Raw genomic sequence first — 22746 nt, 5'->3', positions numbered from 1 at the left:
AAATGTTATTAAGTTCAATATTATCAGCAGAAATTAAAGGTTTAATTCTTATTCCAAGAGGTGGAATAAGAAATGACTTCTTATTGTGAAGATCTTCATTAAGGGGATTAAGCACACAGTTGAATGCAGGGTTTGACAGGGTTAGAATATAACTTTGTGATGGACTGTAAAAAGAGTTTGATGAGGCGTTGTTTAAGAGATGGTTAAATGGCCTCAACATACATATTGTCAACAGGAGATGTTCTGAAAGATCCGAGACATAGCTTTAGACCTTTATGATGTATTGGATTAGGTAATTTAAGTTTGATTTTACATGTACCACCATCAATGATCCAGATTAGAACGGTAAAGTGATCTATACAAGTGAAGGGTGGTCGACTGATCATAACCCAACACTTTTAACAGTATTCCAGTTATATTGCGGTGTGTCAGCTTTATGTTGGAGGAAAGCCCAAAGTGATGCAGGTCTCAGACATTTACCACTTCGGTGAAACTCACGAGCATGGGTATGGTACTGACAAACCTAGAAACCTAATCGGGGCCAACCAGGATTCGAACCCACAATCATAGGTTTCTGGTGTGCCCAAGGGATGTAACTCAGAATCGCGGCGCCCTAGACGACTGGGCCATCATGCTCCCACATGGAATTAGAAACAACTTTTAAAAAATCCAGTGCCTTCAGACATTAGCTTTAAAATATTTAATGTGTGGTAAGAAAGTAAGATGGTGATAAAAAAATATTATGAGCAGGGTTTAGTTGTAATCTGTATGATAATGTTCCAACCTTTTCAAACCAAAGGCAAACTTGTGAAATGGACTGTTCGGATCAATGTTAATCAGTGATGTTTTATCCTATAGAAAACACTCCCATACCTGGTTGGCTGGTTTGTCGTTTAACGCCGCACTTAGCAATATTCCAGCTATATGACGGCGGTCTGTAAATAATCGAGTCTGGACCAGACAATCCAGTGATTAATATCATGAGCATCGATCCACGCAATTGGGATCGATGACATGCATCAACCAAGTCAGCAAGCCTGACCACCCGATCCAGTTTGTCGCCTCTTACGACAAGCATAGTTGTCTTTTACGGCAAGCATAAATCTGAAACTAGTCATATATACTCACATGCAAAAGAAACGCATGTGGTTTTCAGCAAATAGGTAACAAACACGGAACCATAAATTGATACGAGTTTTAGCATGTAGTGAAGCCTGATGGTGTTATATTTTTGGCTGCATTTTGGAAGCCCCGAGTAAAAATGCAACCAAAAAAAACGAATCGCCAAAACGCACCATTTCAATGAATATGTGGGTATCATGCACCCATTTCGCGCGAAATCAAAAATGCACGAACTAAAACTGTGGCTGATTCTTGGACCTACCACTCCTTAGTCAACAATGCCACGCCTAACTCAAATTCAGAGAAACCAGACTATCGGACGTTTGGAAGCTGGAGAGTCTGTCCAAGATGTTGCCCGTCATTTTAACGTTAACATAACCACAATTTACTGTAGATACAATGCTACACAGACCACAGATGACCTTCCTCGGAGCGGTCGTCCTAGGCTCACCACACCTCGACAAAATCGGCAGATTATCCGTCAACACCAGCGACATCCGTTCCTAACTGCAAGTGAAAGTGCTTGACTGACCATAGGATTACATAATCGATACACATTAGCCGGGACACTGTGATCCGACGTCTCCGTTCCAACAACTTCAGATGTCGCCGACCAGCACGTCGTCCTGTTCTCAAACCACAGCATCGACAAGCACGACTTCAGTGGGCACAGGGTCATCGCAATAGGCATCATAGTGAGTGGAGGCGTGTCATCTTCTCTGATGAAAGTCCCTTTTGTGTCTCCCATGCAGACGGAAGAATCAGAATTTGGCGGCGTCAAGGTGATCGTTTCGCTGACAGAAACGTTGTGGAAAGGGGTCCATGGGGTGGACCTAGCGTCATGATATGGGCAGGGATTGGACATAATCCGAGAGTTGGACCCATGTGCTTTCTGAATGTTGGTCAAGGTCGGGGACACGGCGTCACTGCTCAGCTACCGGTATATCGACCAAGTGATCAGACCCAACATTGTTCCACTTTTTGCACAACATCAACAACACATTTTCCGGCAGGACAATGCTCGTCCCCATGTTGCCAGAGCTACCATGGCCTTTCTGCAACAATATAACATCCGTGTTCTACCGTGGCCAGCCCTCAGCCCTGATCTGAACCCCATCGAACACTTGTCGGATGAGGTTCAAAGGCGTCTACACAATGTGCGCCTAGTCCCTACAACATGTACAACTGCCGATGAACTACGCACAGCTGCTCTGGATGTGTACAGGAAGATCCTTAGGGATTTCACAAATCGTCTGATCCACTCAATGTACAGGTGATGTGTGGCAGTGATCAATGCTAATGGTGGTCACACCAGGTATTGACTGACATTTTGTGTATTGACCTGAAACTGTGTAAGTCCTTAACATTTGAAAAAAACAATTATGTCATCTGCCTTATAATCCATTAAACTGTCTTCAGTCAAATTTTTGTCAATCTTGCCCTATTAGTATTTCTTGTCTTTGCTGTTGAAAATAAATAACATGTATACTGCATACTAGTACTTGACTTGCGTTTCTTTTGCGTGTGAGTATAAAATATAAAACTTACCTTGTGAGCTTTGAAGCAGACCCAGTTAAAATCTCTATGCAGCTGAAGTGTGTCTCTGGCTGACCTTAAGTCACACATTGCCTGTCCAAGCCATCGTCTTGCTTCCTGTGGTTGAGAATGGGAATGATCTCTCGCAGAGTGATGGCAGTTTCTTTCTTCTTCATTCTTTTGTTGATACTGTTCATACTGATCCCTTTCCTTTGAACATCTTCTGTTCATGTGTTCAAAGAAAGGTTGACGAGCTGCATACTCTGAAGTGCTCATGTCATCGTCACAATCAATACTCTGTCCAGCTTCAAGTTTAATAACATAGTTTTGAATGTGCTGACATACTTGAGTACAGAAGGCCTCCCTGCCAGGGTTCTTGTCCGGATGCCAAGAGAAGTACAACCTTTTCCTGATCCTGTTTCTCTCTTTCTGATGTGAACAGTTTGCCCACGCATCTTTCAGAATGTCTCGGATTCTCTTTAAAACCAAATTTATATCTTCATGCTCAGGATCAAGACTGGATTCATTTACTTTAGAATTTCTTCTTAGAATTTTGTACAGCATTGTTCCAGATATTTCCTTTTTTTTGCTCTCCCCCACGTCCAAAAGATACTTACCTCTGATTGATAAGGAGTCCTTTATAACAACTTTCTTCACCATGGCATAAATGTATACAGGGATGGAATTTTTTACCCCACCAACCTGTGAATCTGTGTCCACGAGGGGATCAAAAACCTCCAGTCCAACATACTCCCCTTTATCAAATACATTGAAACTGTTGTCCAGAAGCCAATGCATATGTTCTGGAATGAATGATCCAGGTGGTGAAAATGCATTCTGTTCTTTCTCTGCCTCAGCTTTGCAATCATAATTATAAGGTCTTATTCCTTTCCGATCTAAGTCCCTTTCATATGTTTCTGGTGTTGAATCCAGCTAATGATGGAGGTAAAGACTGCATGCCCTTAATTTGCCTGAGATCAGACAATCAACCGTTGATACTAAACCACTATATAAATCACTTCCATAGATGTCATTGTCAATGGATATATAGACAAACTAAGTACTGGAACCTTTTCTATTTTCCTGGTAATACATGCATTTGTTTTGACTCCCTTGAACCACATTTCCATTCATCCATAGTTCTGTTTGCATGTTCTCCACCTCTAGGATTTCTAATCTCGTAAGTTTTTCTTCTATGCTTTCTGCTTCAGATGTGTCCACACTTTCTTTTTTCAGTAAGTATGTTTCATGATTGACAAGTCTAACAACTGCCCTTACAAATTGTGGTCTTTTTAGAACATTCATGTACTTTCGGGCAACATCACCACAAATGGCTCTTGACTTACTTTCTGCAGCAATGTCTTCAACCACTAAAGATGTCAACAATTTCAGCTGATATTGTTCTGGCAATGCAGTTAAATGGGTTAGTGGATCTCTGTCGAAATGATGTAAGTTCAACATTTGGAATCTAAGAAAGTAGTGCAAATCCAGTGATTGGACCCTTTCATAGATTGGATAACTATCATTAAACACAAGTTGTCTTGACTCTCTTAATATCAAGTTCTTGTCAGGCAGATACAATGAAGGTACCTCTAGGGTGCAGTTATTTTCTTCTTTCTCCTTGTGTATATATGTGAACATCAGACTGATAGCCTTTTGTGTCACAGATAGTTCATTGTCATGCAGCTTTTGTCCATCAGCCTTTTTGTATAGTTTATCCAACACACAAGCATATAAGTTTGCATGCACATACTCTGAGGCACCAAGTCCAAGAAAGACTGTGTGAAATTGTGCAAATTCATCTGGTAGTGCCCATAGATATCCTTCCACAATTTCTTGGGGGTAAATGACTTTCACAACTTCTTCAGCTGGAACCATACATTTTTCAGCAGGTACATAGATTGTGCAAACATTTTTCAACTGCGGTTTTATCCAATGCCCAACTGCAACGCGCATGAAATATTTGTAGATTGAAGCCATGATCAACTGGACAATTTCATCCCATTTTGATAACTTCTCTTTGTTCTGGTTTTGCAGTGTAAGAAGAGATAAGCATACATTTTTCATGTGCATTGCAACTAGTTGTGAGTCTGGGTCCATTTGAATGCCAAGAGAAGAGTACAAAACTGCAATGGTGTTACTACTCTGCCAGTTACCTGGATCTGCAAACTCCTTAAACATGTGACAGCTTGTCCAAACACAGTTGCCGTGATGTGGAGCCAGTGATTCTGAGTAGGACACAAGATGTTGACCACCATCTCGTTGAGGACATATATCAGTTAGATACTTTCCCAAGTCTGTACCACTGACAACATGAGGTAACAGAAATTTTACATGTCCAATCTGTGACAGTGCTGGTCTCCCAAAATGTTGATGATTATCAGCTAGAGCTTTTGTCAAAATCTCTGACTTTGTTTTAACATTTTCATCAATACCCTTGGACCCAATATGTTCAACTTTTTTTTATAAATTTCAAAAACAGTTCTTCTGTCATATTTGTTTTCATACCAGCACACTCCAGGAACTCTTGCCACTCCATTGTATCATAAGGTGGTGGCGGGAAATCAGATGGGTTTAGCATCTGTTTGAAAACCTTATTATAGTGACTGTAAAAATGACTTGCACAACATAGTGTTCCATCAATGGCTTCAATGAATTGCAGTTTCTTCAACTCAACTATCAATAGCTTATTATGCAACAGATAGTCACGAATGTTTCTCAGATGCAATTGCTTTGCAGGAAGTGGAAAATATTGGAAGTATGGAAGAATTAAACTGACATACAATTCCTCACGGTTCTGTGTCTTAATGTTCAGATAGTCAAAAATCTTAAGACAAGATTCATGTTTCTTAAGACAAACTGTATCGGAAGCCTCAGTCAATTCACGAAAACCATCATTAAAGTAAATCAGCCAGGGGTACTTAATTGCTACCACTTTAGGGCAGTTTTGTAAAGCAACCAGCTTTCCACACATTGACTCAAAAACACAAATTCTTCTGAATAGCTTTAGTGCTGTCTCAACTCCTAGTTCACCATTGATTTTGTCAAGACTAATGCTACAGTACTCCAATAAAGCAAGACAGTCAATGCTAGTTACAGTTTGATAAGCGCTGAAAGGTATGTTTGATAGCAACGTCAATATTGTACCAGGATTCTGCCAGCTAGCCGCAATGTGTGAAGTTAATTCAAGACCACCTGAACGACTTTGAAACACAGATGTGTCAAGTATTGGAATTCCCAAGTTCTTCAAAGCTGTTTTATGATCGTCCTTTGAAACAGACTTCATGTCGATGACACTTCTACTGTCCTTGATTGGATACAGAGTAAGAATATCGTCCTGTTGCCTGTTAGAAGGAAACAGTGACCAACCTTGCAGCTCAGTCAAAAACTTGTGAATGTCAAAATCCTGCTCTTTCCTTTCAGGTACTTGTGTAAAACAGTATTCCCAAAATCGCACAACCCATTGTTTTGATGGATATTCCTGCCAAATAACGTCACTACCAGTGTGAAAAATGTCAGCTCTCAGTGTTTTCCCTATCAAACATGCCAATGAACTTATGTCAAGTTTTTTCAAACATGGCGTGTCATCAACATGCTTTTCATACAAGTCAACTATATCCTCATGCATCACCAGATCAGGTGTGCCTGTAAGGAGATCTGTATACCTTGTGGCAATCAAGGGACTTTCTGCATGAAACTTGTTCAGTTTAAGGGATTTGGTCAGTGCAAGAGGCAAAGACTCCATTTCCAAATGCTTTATGCTTGCTGCAGAATCTTATCAGTAATTTCAGGGACTTGATATTCTTTAAAGCTGTATGCTGTAAGTTCAATGGCAGTGAGCTGAGAGTGCAGCTGTCTTTAGTTTCAGTAGTATGTGATTTTAGAAAATGTATCACATGTTCTGGTGTTACATAATGCAACTCTTTGTGAACAGCTTTTGTATTGTCAAATATTCTAAATGGAACATCTATGACATGCATGTTCAAGTCTTTAAGAATCTCTGTTAAGTTCCATGCTATTGCATTTTCCTGTTTGAAGTCCTCTTTGATTTGTGGGAACAATACAGACACCTGACCTTGTCCTTTCTCATCTGATTGTGAGAATGTCTTTTGGGGGAAGTAGGTTTCTAAGATGTTGAAAAAGCCAGGGAAACCTTTCAGACAAGTAGCTGGTACCCATATTACTTTACACCTCATATCTTCCACTACTGTTCTGCTGACATTTGCAAACAGTCCTTCTCCTGGTTTCACTACCCCAAATAATCTTGTGTTGTTGTTTACTAAATCTAAGTAAAAGGAAACAACTACATCACGCCATACTTCATGATTTGCGCTGCTCTTGTCAGGAAAGAAACTGTAATAGTTGTTCAGAGATTCATAAATGCACCTTTTGGAGTTTTCCTGTGTTAATCCAATTCTTTTCTTCATTGAATGCATAGCCAAAATATAGGCTGGAGTTATGATGGCATCAATGATATGTCGATTCCAAACTGATCTGTAATCTTCATTCCCATGCCAAAGATGTCTTCTTGCTTCATGATCCAAGGCAAAGTGGCCATTGATATGCACTGGTAGTCCCGTGGTGATTGGTAAAGGCAGAATACAAAATGCTTTACCCTTGAAATCTTTCAAACCTGTCCCGTCAGTTGTCAGTGGCACTGCAACACCGCCTCGTGGTAAAAGACAAATATCCCCATCCTCCCATGCTGATACGAGAGGTTCTGGAATAGGTGTTTTCTTAGAAAATCCAGTATGGTGAAACACAATCCAATCCTGTTGTCTATCTTGAGAATCTTTAACACTTAGCGATAATTCAATTTCTAAGGGAGAAACGTCATCAAGTCCAATACCAGCTGCAGGATCTTTAATCTTTTCAGTCTGATTCTTCAAGTGAGACATAAATCCCTGATGTGCACATCTATCTTTATCACTCATAGTTGCTTCAATAAAAATTCTACATCGAGTCCATCTTCTTCTGTAATGCTGGCAATCGATACCTTTTTGAGATTGTGTAAGAATACTAGGCTGTCAAACAAATCAATTTGAAATTTCTGTAACAAAACTTCAACACAATGTGGTGTAATCTCACATTGTTTTATCTTTGAATGAGAAGCCATTTCTTTTGTTCTCAAAGGAAACCGAAACAGCGTTCCCTGTTTGTCAATTTTAACAATGTCTTCAAGATAACCAGAAAACATATCTTTATAACTTTCTCTCAAGTCATCAAGCTTTGATATCTGTGTTCCAGGTTTTGTAGGATTTTCCTCAGGTACATACTTCATATGTGGGTCACAGATAAATATGGCTTTGTCCATCCCAGGACCAACACTGATGAAAGAGGGAACATCAGTGAGATGATAAACAACATTAAACCCAACACCGTACTGCCCAGTCTTTACAGGATCATCTCTCTTACTTCCTACACCTAAGTTCTGAATACCTTCAATGTCATCTTCTGTAAAGAAACTGTCATTGAAGACACACAGTGCTGGGCCTTGTAGGGAAGCCCATTCATCACAGAACAATTTTTCTGTTGGCAGATGTCTGAAATCCTTTATGAACATCAGTTCTGTTGCTCCAGCATCATCTGCATTCTGCAGCAGTTCTTTCATCAGTGAAGAATCACATGGGTATACACTCAGAAGACGTTTCAGTCGTGTTGTAAGGTTTTCCCTTTGACCAAATTCTGAGAAATGAGAAATATGTGCTCTGAGATCAACATTTCGTTTTCCCATGGCACCTTAACAGTTTAGCTACCTTTTGATGAATATATGGGTGCACAAATCTCATTGATTGTTTTGAAGAAACATGTTCATAATCATCAATACAAAGTGATGTTGCCTTGGTCATTTTTCCTTCAGCATCTGGAAGTGAAATATCAAAGTCTTCTGAAACAGAATAAGATGCATCAATCTCTAAAATATATTGAGAAGCTCTTCCAAACCATTTAAGCTGCTCTGCAGAAAGTGTGTTGGTCCCTACTTCTCTTGTGATGTCCTGCATAATTTCAAGTACATCTGTCACTTGAAATCTGTCTCTCACCCCAATGGACTGAAAAAGTAGTTTGCAGCTGTTATTGGCTTTATCTGCTTCATACAAATAGGGTGATAAATCAGCTGGCAGATGAAAAGCAACTTGTTTGGGCCTTAACATCTGTTTTCCTTTTAGAACAGTCTCTTCATTTGCCAAAAGTTGATGTATTTCCTGTACATGTGTTGCATCCTTTTCACACCTACTGTTCATAAACCAGTATATATCTTGGCATATTCTTGCCAAATCAACAAATGGTGATGAGTCCATGGGCAATGTATTAATGGCTCTTGAAACATACAACAACTGCCTTGCCACTACTTCAAGGTCAACATCTTCCTTGTTTTTAACACCAAGCCAGGAAAGAAGTTCCAAGTCCTTTTGAAAGTATTTGTCAAAACGATGATCAAGAAGTAATTGTGAACAGGCTACCAAGGGTGTAAGTTTATCATCATACAGTTCCTTTGTACAAGCAAATGGTTGTTCTTCATCTGCTTTCCACTCTAAAGGCCATTTAGGTGTGCGCTTCAGAACTGATAGAAAGGGTGTATTTTGCAATGTAGATCTAATGTTCACAGGACAAGTATGAAACCGTTTTTGTAACTGATGAATCAAGCTTCCACCAAGATACCTAAGGATCTGACCACCTCTCTCATGTGCGTTCGTGCTATCATGTTCAGCTAATATTTTTACAGATTGCGCCCTCTCCACTAGGCGTTCCCATGGAAGATTCTCCTTGATCATTCCATGACAACAGAGAGTTTCCAATACTTGCCTTTCGCAGAACTCATTACCACCATGTTGAAATCCTTTTGGAAAGCATTGATCTTTCTCTGAAAACAAACCTGCACATTGACCCTTTGGATGAATTAACTCACAGGGCATTTTCAGAATACCGAATGGCTCTGTTGGAATACATCTTGTACTTCTGATCAGATCATGGATGCTTTCATCCTGATATTTCAGGGCAAACAAAACCAAGATATCTCTCTCTGTTGGTGACCAGTAACTGTCATGTATGTTTGGGAAGAAAATTGTCTTGTAAAACTCTGATGTTGTGATAAGTACCGAATTAACTTCTTTCCCAAGCCCTGCAGAATAGAACTGCCTGAGAAGGTTTTGTGGAAGATCAAGAACTGTTTCATTGCTTGTACGTGTAAAGTGAGTTGTAGCCTTAAAAGCGATTGTTCCTATATCACCATTCCAGCGAAAGTTGGGTTCAAGAATACGTGTTCTTTGAAATGACAACAATTCCAGGTCACCATTGTCATCATGCAGAAACACATCATGGGCCTCATGTGTTATAAGCTCATAGAAACTTTGTACCATACAGTCCTGCCCACTTTGCATGGTAGGCCACAAGTCATAATATTGACCAACAGTGGAAGGGTCAGTGATCTCTAATTGTTCCAGACCAGCTACATATGCTCTACAAGTAGCATCTTTAAACAAAGCAGTGTTCCACTCAGCTTCAGAGTTTGTCTTGTCATCTTCTGTTTGTGTACACAGTTGTCTTCTGTCTGATGTCAAGGCAAATGGTGCATTGATATGTACTGGAAAAGGAATGTGCACTGGTAAAGGCAAAAAGCAAAAGTAATGTCCTTCTCTATAGAACCCTTCAGGACATTTGTCCATTTTATATATACATTGTCTTTCATCTTCCAAAGTCAGTGGAATTGCAACAGCTGCTAATGGAAGCAGTCCTTTGAGCTTTCCAGACCGAGCAAACTGCTCAGATTCTCCCTGACCAGTTACCCATGTTATGAGCCATGACACAATGGTCACACCAGCCTTAAGCTTTTGCATTCTAGTCATGTCTGTGTCACATATTTCAAGCTGTACATCACTTTTTTCACTTATTTTCAGGCACAGCCCTGTTTGCTTTTTCCATTCTTCCGCTGCATATGACAGCACGTTAGGTCCATTAAGAAAGGAATTGGGAGGTGACAAGATTCTTTGGTCCCTTATTGCTTTTGTCACATGGATGAGAAGTTCTGGTTCATTTGGGTCTCCATTGCATGGTAGAAAGAAGAACTTCACGGATGACACATTCTGCGTGAAGAGAGTAAGATTTCCACATCCTTCTGCAAATTTTCGGAAAAAGTTCTCCATCTCATGCCTTGAGTAGGACAAGTCTTTAATTTCACTTGCTGCAGCCTGTTCCGGTGTCCTCAAAGGGAACCTGAAAAGCGTTCCATGACATATACTGTCAAGTTTTCTCTTTTTCATGAACTGACAACCAAATATTCCCTCGAATGGTTTTAATTGTCCACTCATATTTCTCAACATCCTCTGATTTTTTACGCTTTGGAGGTTTGCTTTCAGTCCAGATCTCCCTAAGTATGACTTGTGCGGGTCAAATATCACCAAGGTATTTTCACTTATGAAGCTTGGAACATCAGTTAGACTGTAGACAGAATTGAATCCCAAACCAAACTTTCCCACCTTTGCTGTGTCTTCTTCTTTAGTGGCACCACTAAGTTTCTTTAAATTGGCAAAGTCACTTTGAGTAAAACTTGCATCATTGTAGGCCCAGAGGGCTGGACCTTGCAAACCAGCCATTTTCTCATTCATGAGGAAAGTTCTAGCATTCAGATTCTGTCTCTCATCATACATAAAGCAGACTTCTGTAGCGCCAGCATCATCTGCATTTTGTATCAGCTTCTTTGGGACAGAAAATCCATCTGTGTACTCATGGAGCAAGTTTTTCAGTCTTCGTGTTAATGGTTCAGACTGATGATACTCCATATCAAAGTCTTCAGTGTCATCCATAACACGATCAGTCAGGGAATAAACTCCAAACTGTTGTGCAGTGTGCTCTGATATGTTAGGATGAACATAAAATATTTCCTCTTCTTCAGCACCAACAGAGATCTGATCCTGCAGCCAGTCTGCATTGCAGTAGGTGCAGGATTCTGCTGGCAACAAGAGAAGGAAATCATCAGATGCCTGGTGCACTGGCACCAGCACATGGTCAGGGTGTTCTTGTAGTTCATTCAGTATTTGAAGAACAAGCTTCAGATCTTGTCGCACAACTGTTGGTTTCTTTAAGTTGGCAGTTTTGAATTCATCATGCTTTTCTTTTATTTCTTTTAGGACAGTGGCCAACATGTCAGGTGTTTGTCTCTGGTGGCAGCCACAGCTACACAGTAATGAACACCAGCCATGCAACAGAGATGGCAGCTGGTATCTGTAAGGCTTCAGGTCCAGGTCGGCATCAGATCTTTCACAATACACTGACCGGGGAGAGTGGAAACCTTCTTCTATTCCCACCCACACAGATTGTGATGACTCCATCATGTTCTTCTCTGTACTTGATACATCTTGAGAACTCAGGAAGCTGTAAATGTCCTTAAGTAAGTCCATACAAGGATTACATTCTCTACTGTCATAAGATGTCCCAAGATTATGAAGATGTTCCATTACTGAACACACTGGAGGAACTCTATCAAGTCCTAAAATTGCTTCAACAGCAGTTGTTGTTTCTTTTGCAACTGGACTAACAGACCCAATGACAGATGAGTATCTTGAACTGAAAACCTTTCCTGATGATAAGATATTGGGTCCTGATTCTCCTTTCCATGACAGAGACTTGGGATATCCTGATATTCTTTGCTGCATGCATGGGATGCATTGCACATGCAGAAGGTCAGATAGTTTGGATGTATCCATTCTGTCTGTGCTCGTTTCCAGGAAAGTGATGAATGCTGTTACTTTACGGCCTGCTTCAGATTCCATTCCCCTGATTACAAGCTCCTCAATTTTCTTTGCTGATGTTCTAACATCACCTTCTGAAACCTTTTTCTCTGTTTTAAGACCAATTACTTCTAATCCTCTTCTCAGTCTGTCTGTTCGTGTGTGCCTCTCTGCTGGGAATTTGTCCTCTCTAAGAAACAATTCTTTCAGGGATGGATCATTTTGGCTAAACAGATCACACGCTCTCTGTCCAGACAACCATCCATTGGATGAAAGGAACCGTACCTCTGAAGCAATTTGCCTGGTCTCATTCACAATATGAATGTGATTCTCCATGAGAAACTCCATAAAATCTACCGTATGACTTTCTGTATATTCTGTTCTGTTATCCAGCATCATTTGAAGGATTCGACGACTGACATCAAGAAATGGCCTTTCTGTTGCACCAAGTGTCAGTGCCAGGTGTCTCACTGCAGCAGATGAACACTGAATATACCTCTCTGGGTAGGGTACAGGTATTTGTTCATCAGGAGCCAGAGTACATAAGGTTTCCACTGAACAATCACTGTTGTCTGTCGCAGTAAATAGCTGTAACTTCCTCAACACTGCTTTACTTCCCTCGGACAACTGGCAGGTGCTCATGTAGGCAACCAAAGCAGACCTTTCCTGTTTGGAGGATTCGGAGTTGAACAGTTGTACAGCTGTGATAAGTTTCCTCCTGTTTACTTTCTCTAATGCTCTTACAAGACCAACTGGATTTGAGTACTGAATGATTGTCCCAAGAACATATGAATTTTTCAGCACAAAGTCAGGAACATACATTAAATGGACAATGCCTAGTTTCTTCAGCGCTGCACCTACATTTGGAGGTAAAGATTCAGAGTGCCTCACTGACTGAGCAATAAAGACATCCTCGATGCTGTGGAGTCTTCCTCTGCCGGAAGAATCAATATCCGGCACAATAGGAAAACCACTGAATACAGATACAACATCAAATCCATGGGCTGTAATGTAGGTCCACACTTGCCTGAGCCAGCTGACATCCAAGGATGGGGAAGGGAGTTTAGCATTACCTTCTGGGAAATGCCTCAACAGACATTTCTGGAGCAGGCCAGGGAAGGCAGCAGATGACATCACGGAAAGGCCTTTCCATCCTAAAAAGAAAGCATTAAAAATCAGTCAAATCAGATCAATGTTGTCACACATAGAGCCTCAAAGCTGAGTGTAGTTTCACTGATTTCTTCTGGAATATGTGGAAGATCAGACCATGAGACAAGATTTCAAAATATGAACTAATGAACAATCAGTACTAGCAACATGTTTGCAAAATGTAATCTTCTTTGGACTTGTGTCTCTACAGCAAACAGAATGCATATGGAGAGAATAACTAATGGGCACCAAAATCTTATGTTTGTTTGTTTGTTGTTTAACGCTGCACTCAGCATGTTCCAGTTATATGACGGCGGTCTGTAAATAATTGAGTCTGGAGCAGACAATCCAGTGATTGATATCATCAGCATCGTTCCACACAATTGGGATCTATGACATGCATCAACCAAGCGGTAAGCCCGACCACCCGTTCCCGTTATTCGCTTCTTACGACAAGCACATTCGCCTCAAAATGTTATCAACGTCCAAATGTTCAATATGGTATAAAATTCCATATAGCTCAACTACATATTGCCTTGAACAATTGATAAAATTGGATGGAATGGAACTGAAACATGACAGACAACATTCAGTTCAGGTTAGCTGAAACTTGTAAAAAGTATCTCATCCAAAATGTGGACAAAAATGACTGAACAATAACAAATAGGTTTTTCCATATGGCTGTTGTGGCTGCAAAATTGAAAACTGTATTTGAATCTTTTGAACAATTTCAGTTGCCATCTTTGGGATCAAGTTTTAGCTTCTTTGTGACTGTGTAAGGATCATATGTTAGTTTTTTGTTTTGATTTGTTTGTTGTTTCATGCCACATTCAGCAATATTCCAGCTATTTGATGGCGGTATGTAAATAATCGAGCCTGGGGCAGACAATCCAGTGATTGACATCATGAGCATCGATCCATGCAATTGGGATACAATGTCATGTATCAGTCTGACTACCTGATCCTGTTAGTCGCTTCTTTCGACAAGCATAGTCGCTTTTTACAGCAAGCCTGGGTTGCTGAATACCTATTCTACCCCAGATCTTCATGGGTCACATGCTTAAGTACAAAGGTCAAGCCAAAGATGTAAACAGATAGGATAAGCAGTCTGCTCTGATTGCCTTCACTGATGTGAGACGTGCTAATTGCCAGAGCTGGGGTTCGTCAGTCGGCTGTGGCACGCCAAGCATCTTGGCTAATTCACTATCTGAATGAAGACATTGTGTTTTGATTTTTACAGAGTTATCATTACTTAGAATGTGTAAGAAAGCTACCAGTGTTTCTGTTTTTGTGATTTTACTATTGTCCTTGGCTAGCTTCCCCTTTGTAGTATAGCCGATCATAACTCGTGACGCAGACTTCAAAACCAAGATGGTGGACACACAGTCAACAAAATTGTAAATAATGCATCAGTTTATGAAGAGGAGGATTAAGCAAGTCCTCAGTTACATTGGTCCGATTAAAGAACTATGTGTGTTTAAAGTTTATGCGAATTAGTATCATCGAAATTTTCACTTGTGTGTATCATGACATTTTTGGTTACATTGAAATATTAGTGAAGTATTCCATAATCTTCATGGGTTTTTAATCATGATTTCAAGAAAATCTACCATTCAATTTTTTCAGAAATAAGGATTTTGATAATTTTCATTCTACAGACAGAGAGTTGATTTTGGTTCATGTCAAATTTTCCGTCAAAACGTACAAAAAAACACTTCAATTTTTTACCTAGGTTCCAATTCTTACTGATCACCGATACCACCGATACCGATCCTTTTTCATAATTTTTTCAAAATAATATTTGTCATATTTTGATAAAAATTAGAAAAATCGAGATTACAAAGTGTTCTCTCCACAACATTTTGGCTCAATTCCTTGTACGGTTTCTTAAATGAATGTATTTTCCTACCTCACACAAATCTGGCTTTGCGTTTCTTTTTTTAGGCGTATATAATAAAATATAATTAATATGCTGAATACAATTTTAAAATATAGATCTATATATGCATTGTAATATTGTATACTATAATAAATATCATCCCGCCTTTGTTAAAGCCCCTCATTCGCGCACCGACCCTCTTCAAGTACACACGCGTTTCGCTGTATCTAATCGCTTTCGCTTTGTACGTTTCCTTTGCACCCAGTCACGACCGTTTCACTGATTACACTTTGAATAACATCTATTTCAACGCTATCTGTATCGCATTTACACAATCGCGACCGTTTCGCCGATTACGCTTTGAATACAACCTATTTCAGCAGTCGCCCTATCGCATTTATTTCGTTCTACTCCCGAACTTCATCCTCGGGACATTTTACACTTGTGGAATACCAACTCACCACCTCGACCTTTCGTGATGCCTCCCAAGAGAAGATCAGCCGTCAACCACAAGCTTGTGAGGGGAGCCAAGCAGGCCAGGACAACCAGGAGACAAACCCCGGGAGTACACATTATGCAGGAGGCAACAGCTGATGGTGAGTCTTTCAATTACGGAAATATCGAAGGTGGCAACACAATTAACGTTTAATCGGCGCAGCTCGTAAATGCAGCGCAGGCTGCAAACTCGGCTACCCAGGTAAACGAGCAACTGGAAAAAATACTCCAGTTGCTGGAACATTCAGCACCCGGCCCGGTTAGCGCAAACCAACAGGTAAGGCTTGGAATAGACGCACACGTCAAACAACAGGTGAGGGAAAAAATCTGGCGTGGCGAGTTTGTCGACCTCTGCACAATCCTACCAAACACCGAGGGAAGTCACGAGGATGGTACGATTACCATGGCGTACGACTCCTCATGTAAGATAATTTTTAAACCAATAAAGCAGCAACCAAAGCGCCTGTCCCTGGCAAGCTGGACTTCAGCTTTCCACATTTTCATGTATATCTATGTTAGTAGGCACTCCGAGGTCCGCACAACCCAGGCGTTGCTGTCCTACATGGAAACCATAAGAACGGCGGCACTTCGATTCGAGGGGGAGGCCTGATCAATCTACGACCAACAATTTCGACACAGAATGTCAAGGGACCCCTCACGACGCTGGGACAACATCGACGGGTTGTGGCTGAAGTACATGGTCACACTGCCGGTACGACAACCAGAATCAGGCGGGCAGGGCACAATGACAAGCATACAGGGGGACATCGCCAGTCAGGTATGCTTGGATTATAATATATTTGGCTGTAGCAGGGTCAGCTGTAAGTACACTCACAAATGGGGTAAGTGTGGCAAACATTCCCACAGCTCTAAGACCTGCTTTCGAGGGAATGGGGTCCAACCGACCCCATACAAGCCCAATCAGCCTTTCCCTAACAGAAAACCAGCCGTCAAGGCAGGTAAATTGAATGAAATGGCACCCTGGTTACGCCAATATGTTAGGGTCAATTACAGAGATGCAAATTATTTATGGGTAGGTTTTAGCACGGGTCGCCTGGCACGAAAACTTGCGATCAGCCACGCACCAAGACACGGCAGGCTACGTGAAACAAAAACTACAAAAGGAAGTCGACCTTGGCAGGATGGCGGGCCCCTTCAAGGACACCCCCCTGGACAACCTCCAAGTATCCCCAATAGGCCTGGTGCCCAAGAAGCAGCCAGGCTATGGTCAGCATCTGGGTAAGCATGCGGAGGAATTCCGTCTAATTCACCATCTATCCTATCCCAGGGGTATATCTATAAACGACTTCATAGACACAGAGAGGCCTGTTCCGTTGTGTATGCCAGATTTGATGAAGCTACTCATATGGTTCAACAACTGGGGAAGGGAGCACTACTAGCAAAATTCGACATTCAGTCGGCCTTTAGAATTATACCAGTCCACCCATCCGATTTCGAGCTGCTAGGCATCAGATTCGAAGGTGAGTTCTATTTTGATAAATGCTTACCATTTGGCTGCTCCATATCTTGCGCCATATTTGAAGCGTTTAGTACCTTCTTGCAATGGTGCATGCAATCACATCTTCTAACGTGTCCGATCATGCATCACCTGGATGACTTCCTAACGGGGGGCACAGCAGGCACCAGCCACTGCTCAGACAACCTCAACGGATGCATGTATACACTAGAAAAGCTTGGGGTCCCTATTGCGCACGACAAGACGGTGGGCCCCACGACCAAACTGACATTCTTAGGGCTGGAAATTGACACCAATGCAATGCAGATAAGAATCCCAGAGTCCAAGATCAAGGAGGCGACAATGGAAATCCAAGACATCCTGTCAACTGGTAACATCAAGGTCACAAAAAGGGCCCTTCAGTCCCTCATAGGCAAGCTTAACCAACCGAGGATGCTATGGCTGGCACGAGGGGGGATGAGGTGGAAGGAGCTGGACGCCATTCTAGATGCACAGGTCAAGGCGACACGGCGCAGCCCCAGAGCCCTCATCATTCACCTGGGCTCCAACGACCTGTGCTCGGTCAAGGGCAGCCAACTCTACCTTGACATGGTGGCATCAATCCTGATACAACTCCAGCTTCCTGACACCAAGATCATCGTATCCTCAATGCTGCCCAGGCGCTACTGGCACGATGCCAGGGATCCACTTAAGATCGAGGGGATGCGGAAGAATATCAACCGCCGACTGGCCAACCGAGTCAAAGAGCTCGGCGGTACAATAGTGCCACATCCCCAGATCCTGGCATCAGACAAGACATGGTACGCCTGGGAGGGCTTCCACCTCAGTGACAAAGGACTGTGTGTGTTTACGGACAATTTATTGCATGCCCTGGCACTTGTTTTGCGCCAGTAAGGATGTTATCTCCACAGGTTAGTGTTTCTTTTCAGTACATAGGCAAGCTGGGCAACAATGCTATCACCGCGTGTCGCGTGGCCGTGGGTGTGGGGTAGCACTATGGTGCTTTGTGGCGGGGCTCTTGTGGGCTACACTGCTAGTAACAAATTAACTTGCTTCCAAATTAATACTCGTGCTTAAGGATACCTGCTTTTCAGCAGGAACCTTTCCGGGGTTACCTGCTTCTCAGTGGGAACCTTGTCTTTCCCGACTTTTCAGGCGGGGAACCGTAAAATAACATACGTTGGGGTAAACAACTGCCACGTATATGGGCCCGGTGGCGGAAGTTGTCTTGTCAAGCGGTAGCTGACAGTTGGGTCTGCGGCGGTAATCACACAATGGTTTTGCTAATGGGGCCAGGCAGTGGGATCTGCTTTGGCCGGCTCCCTGGGGCCGGGCAGCCGTAGTCTGACTTAGGCCAGCAGCTGGAGCTGCTTTTGGGAGCGTGGTAGTTGCCAAGCAATGGTAGCATTTAAATATGCTACCATGGGGGCCGGACAGCGGTAGGAGTCTCAGGCCAGCAGCGCAAGCTGCGAATCGCCGTTGGCCACTCTAGTGGCCATGGCAACGGTAGCATTTTGGTATACACAACTAGCAGCTTAGTAGCCCACTGGTACCTGCACACCCTCGGCCATTTAACCCAATCTCATCTTCTGTTTTTATTATAGGCACGGGCATCCACGGCTCGGTGGCCCGTGCCTCTCTTGGCATATCGCGGGATAAATGTTAAAGGCCGAGATAAATCAAAATAAAATGAAGATTCTGAAAACATAAGTTCGAAATCTATATCTCTTTTCATATATATATATATATACTGAACAGCATTGAAAACGCACCAGCAATAAATCTTGAAATATTACAAAAACAACTTGAGCAATGACCGTATTTGATTAGAACAGACATAGACGGATTATTAAGAAAGACGACAAAGGAAACAGGAATACCACACAGTAATTACAGTGTAAGGAAGACACATAGGGTTAAACTGAAAAGTCAATATCTGGTATGTCCGCCATTGACAGCAACACAGGCCGTGCAATGTCTTCTCATTGATCGAATTAGTCTGCGAATAGTGTTCTGGGGCATTCCACTCGACGTAGTGTATCTTCAAGTTCTCTCAGGTTCTGTACTTGCGGACGATGTGAGAGGCGTTAACCCAGGTAATCCCCTAGATGTTCAACTTGTGATAGATCGGTTGACAGGGCTGGCCATGGAAGCAGAGGCACATTATTGATCGCTAGGTACTGTGTTGAAACACGTGGTTTGTGCGCTCTTGCATAATCTTGCTGGAAGGTGTTCATATCCTGGTGCTGATGAAAGAATGGGATGACGTGATTTGCCAATATGTTATTCCTGTAGTAAAGGGCATTAACTCCTCGACGACAAACATGGAGCTCTGTTTGATGGTTATGACTGATGCCGCCCCACACCATGACACTCCCCCCCCACCATGCCACTGCAGCAATCTCCAATGACGATGCCTTTTGGCCCAACGCAGACGTTCATTTCGATGTCGATCAGTGAGTATGGGTCCAACATATGGACGTCGAGCACGTAGCCCTGCTGAGCGGAGACGTGGACGTACGGTGTCAGCACTGATCAATTCCGTCGGCCTTGTACGGTTGCTGCTGTCCTGGTAGCCGGAAGTGTATGATCACGAAGATGCTGTCAAACAATATGGCGATCCTGACGTGGTATAGGTACACAACGTTGACCCGGACGTGGTCGATCTCTGGTGGTTCTTGTCTGCTGGAATCTGCTCAGTAGCCTGAGGACTGTTGAATGATGGCATTGAAACTGTTGTGCAACGACTCTACTTGACGTACCAACTTGAAGCATGCCCAAGGCAAGTTCACGTTCCTCTGCTGTTAATCTTGGCATTTCTTGTGTCAGTACCCTTTACATCTGCAGCAACAAGTGATGTGGCTTTTAAAAGTCTCTCTTTTATAGCCCTATTCTGCATGCTTCCCGTGAAACAAAACGCGTTTTCCATGATGTGCACGCAATTTGTTGCGTTTTGGTGATTTCGCTCACAAAAAATTTAGGAATGTGTTTTTGACGAGCTGTTCTTCTTCATCCTTCGTCCATAACGTCGTATATTACTCATTCACTTATATATTTTCACGTGACTTAAGCCCAGATAAAATACATCCATTTTCATGGTGGTTCGTTTTCAATGCTGTTCAGTATATATTGTGAGTTGTGTTTTTAACTACTGTTTGTTATCAGTTAATTTGTTATTAATTAATAAGTAATTAATTTTTTTTTGGTGTTTTCATAACAGGCCATAAGAAAACTAGAAAGACGTTTGCATTATATGGAAACATGACAATAGCCCCATCCCTACCTTTCCTGGAATGATCCAAGATTTTCCACTTGAAACATGTATCCTAATCATTTTGACTTGGACCTCATGAATATGCATCTATATCTTGTTCACTATTGTAGTCCAATGTATGGGATGTTGTATGAGTTAGGTCTGACAAGATCATTTTAAATGTTCGCCTTTCCTTTTTAAATAATGTTGTCTTATTATTGGGATTTACAAATAATTGTACCATTGTCTTGCTACACGTCATGCCATATCTGAGATGGTGAAACTGTCAATGTACGATGAAATGATGGATTAATGGACATCAAATTATGCAAAGTGGCCAAAAAACACACCAACCTCCCATTCAAGAAAACCAAAATCTAAAGATTACCAAAGAAAACATGCCAGGATATAAGCTACATGAATCTTTGTTTCAGGAGAACTAGAAACATCTACTGCTGTAATTGGTTGTATCAAGATAAAAGCAACCTACCGCCAGCTGCCCGTTTCATCAGAGCTTGTTTTAAATCTTCAGGAAGGTCCAGTGAAACCAACTGACTTTCCAGCCCTGGGAAGAGTTTGACATCCTCTGGCTGGTCACAGATGAACACAGCAGCAGGTGCTCCGAACGCCACAAAGTTGCCATCAGCCACTGGAAGAAGACACAGACCCCTCAGGTGCGTGTACTGATCAGATTCCAGGAGATATTTCAACAGCATGAGTTTCTTCTGTCTTGGTAATCTTGTAAAATGGTTGCTCAATCTCAGTGTGTCACAGACATCTTTAGGTGTCACTTTGTGAATGTTGGAGCTGAAATGTTTTTCCAAAGTCCTCATGAGTTTCGAAGGTACTGGGACGATGTATTTCTTGTACAGAGTAAATATTTCAACGATTAACGAATAAGCGTCATTGGCCACATCCACAAGAAAGGCATCCTTCATCTTGATCCCCATCTTCTGGTGACTCGGTGTGAACAGAAAAGGTATGTTGTGTAGCTGCTCCAGCAATGTTGAAACAAGCGGCTTCCAATTCACATCAACTTCATCAATGTCTGGTATCATTCTGTAGATTTGCTGAATGATGATAATTGAATTAGTATGCACCTTGCAACATTGAACAAGAGCATTTACAATGCTATAATACACCTCAGGCAGAACTTCACTCACAAGACACTTGTTCCACTCCATAGCCTTGTCGGTGTGAGCCTGATTTTGAAGCTGATCTGCTGTTGGCCACTTGACGTGTCTCCTGTCCTGATTCAAAGCAAAGAAACCATTCACATGAACCTGCAGCCCTGTGGGACTGCGACTCTCCAGGGAGAGTGGGAGGAAACAAAACACATGACCTTTACACTGCTGACCCAGAGGAACAGCCAGACCCACATAAGGGGAGTAGGAAAGAGCTCTGTCACTGCAAAGATCTCTGAACTTTGGACTCATAGTTCCTCCTTTGTAGAAGTTGATGACAATCCATTGCTGTGAGGACTTAGGCCCTGCAACATCCACTGTTTCCACAGTTAAAGTCAACTGACTCTCTACAGATGCTGCTGGTATTCCTCCTTGTGCCTGCTTCACTTTTCTCATGAAGTCTTGCTTCTCTGTCCTCACATGCTGGAGACAGTCTTGAGACAGCTGCAGTGAGAACTGGACTTGTATCTTTCCGCCCAGTCTCTGGTACAATTGTATCTTCTCTATTGACTTCAGAAATAAGAGAGTGATGGACGCCTCAGACTTAAACGCTTGGAAAAGATCCTTGACTTCCTCCTCTCTGTAAAGGTTGTCCGACAGCTTTGAGATGTTGGTTCTGAGGGGGAACCAGAAGATGGTTCCACTGTAATAGCCCTTGTGTACCGTGTCTGATGTGAAATCAAAGATGCCACTGAAGACATTAAGGATCATCTTCTTGATCTCATTGGGAAGTTCTCTCAGTTTCTTCATGTAGCAGACTCGGTCACTATTCTTCTCCTGAGGGTTGATGAACAACACAGTGTCCCCGCTTATGACACATGGGAAATCTGAAAAGTTTTGTAAAAGAAAGTTTAATGATGAAATAATGTTTGTGATATCACTTGCATGTCAAATGTTCCACTACATAACAACTGAAAATTCAAATA

At 42.0% G+C, this 22746-nt stretch overlaps 1 pseudogene; it reads right to left on the bottom strand.

The window, feature by feature from the left end:
* The window catches only part of LOC124136377, an 80079-nt pseudogene that overhangs the window by 12396 nt on the left and 44937 nt on the right, over positions 1 to 22746 (bottom strand).

This window comes from Haliotis rufescens, unplaced genomic scaffold (genome assembly GCF_023055435.1).
Source record: "Haliotis rufescens isolate VD_foot unplaced genomic scaffold, xgHalRufe1.0.p SCAF_22, whole genome shotgun sequence".
Classification (NCBI taxonomy): Eukaryota; Metazoa; Mollusca; class Gastropoda; order Lepetellida; family Haliotidae; genus Haliotis; species Haliotis rufescens.
This window is presented reverse-complemented; position numbering and strand designations above follow the sequence as displayed.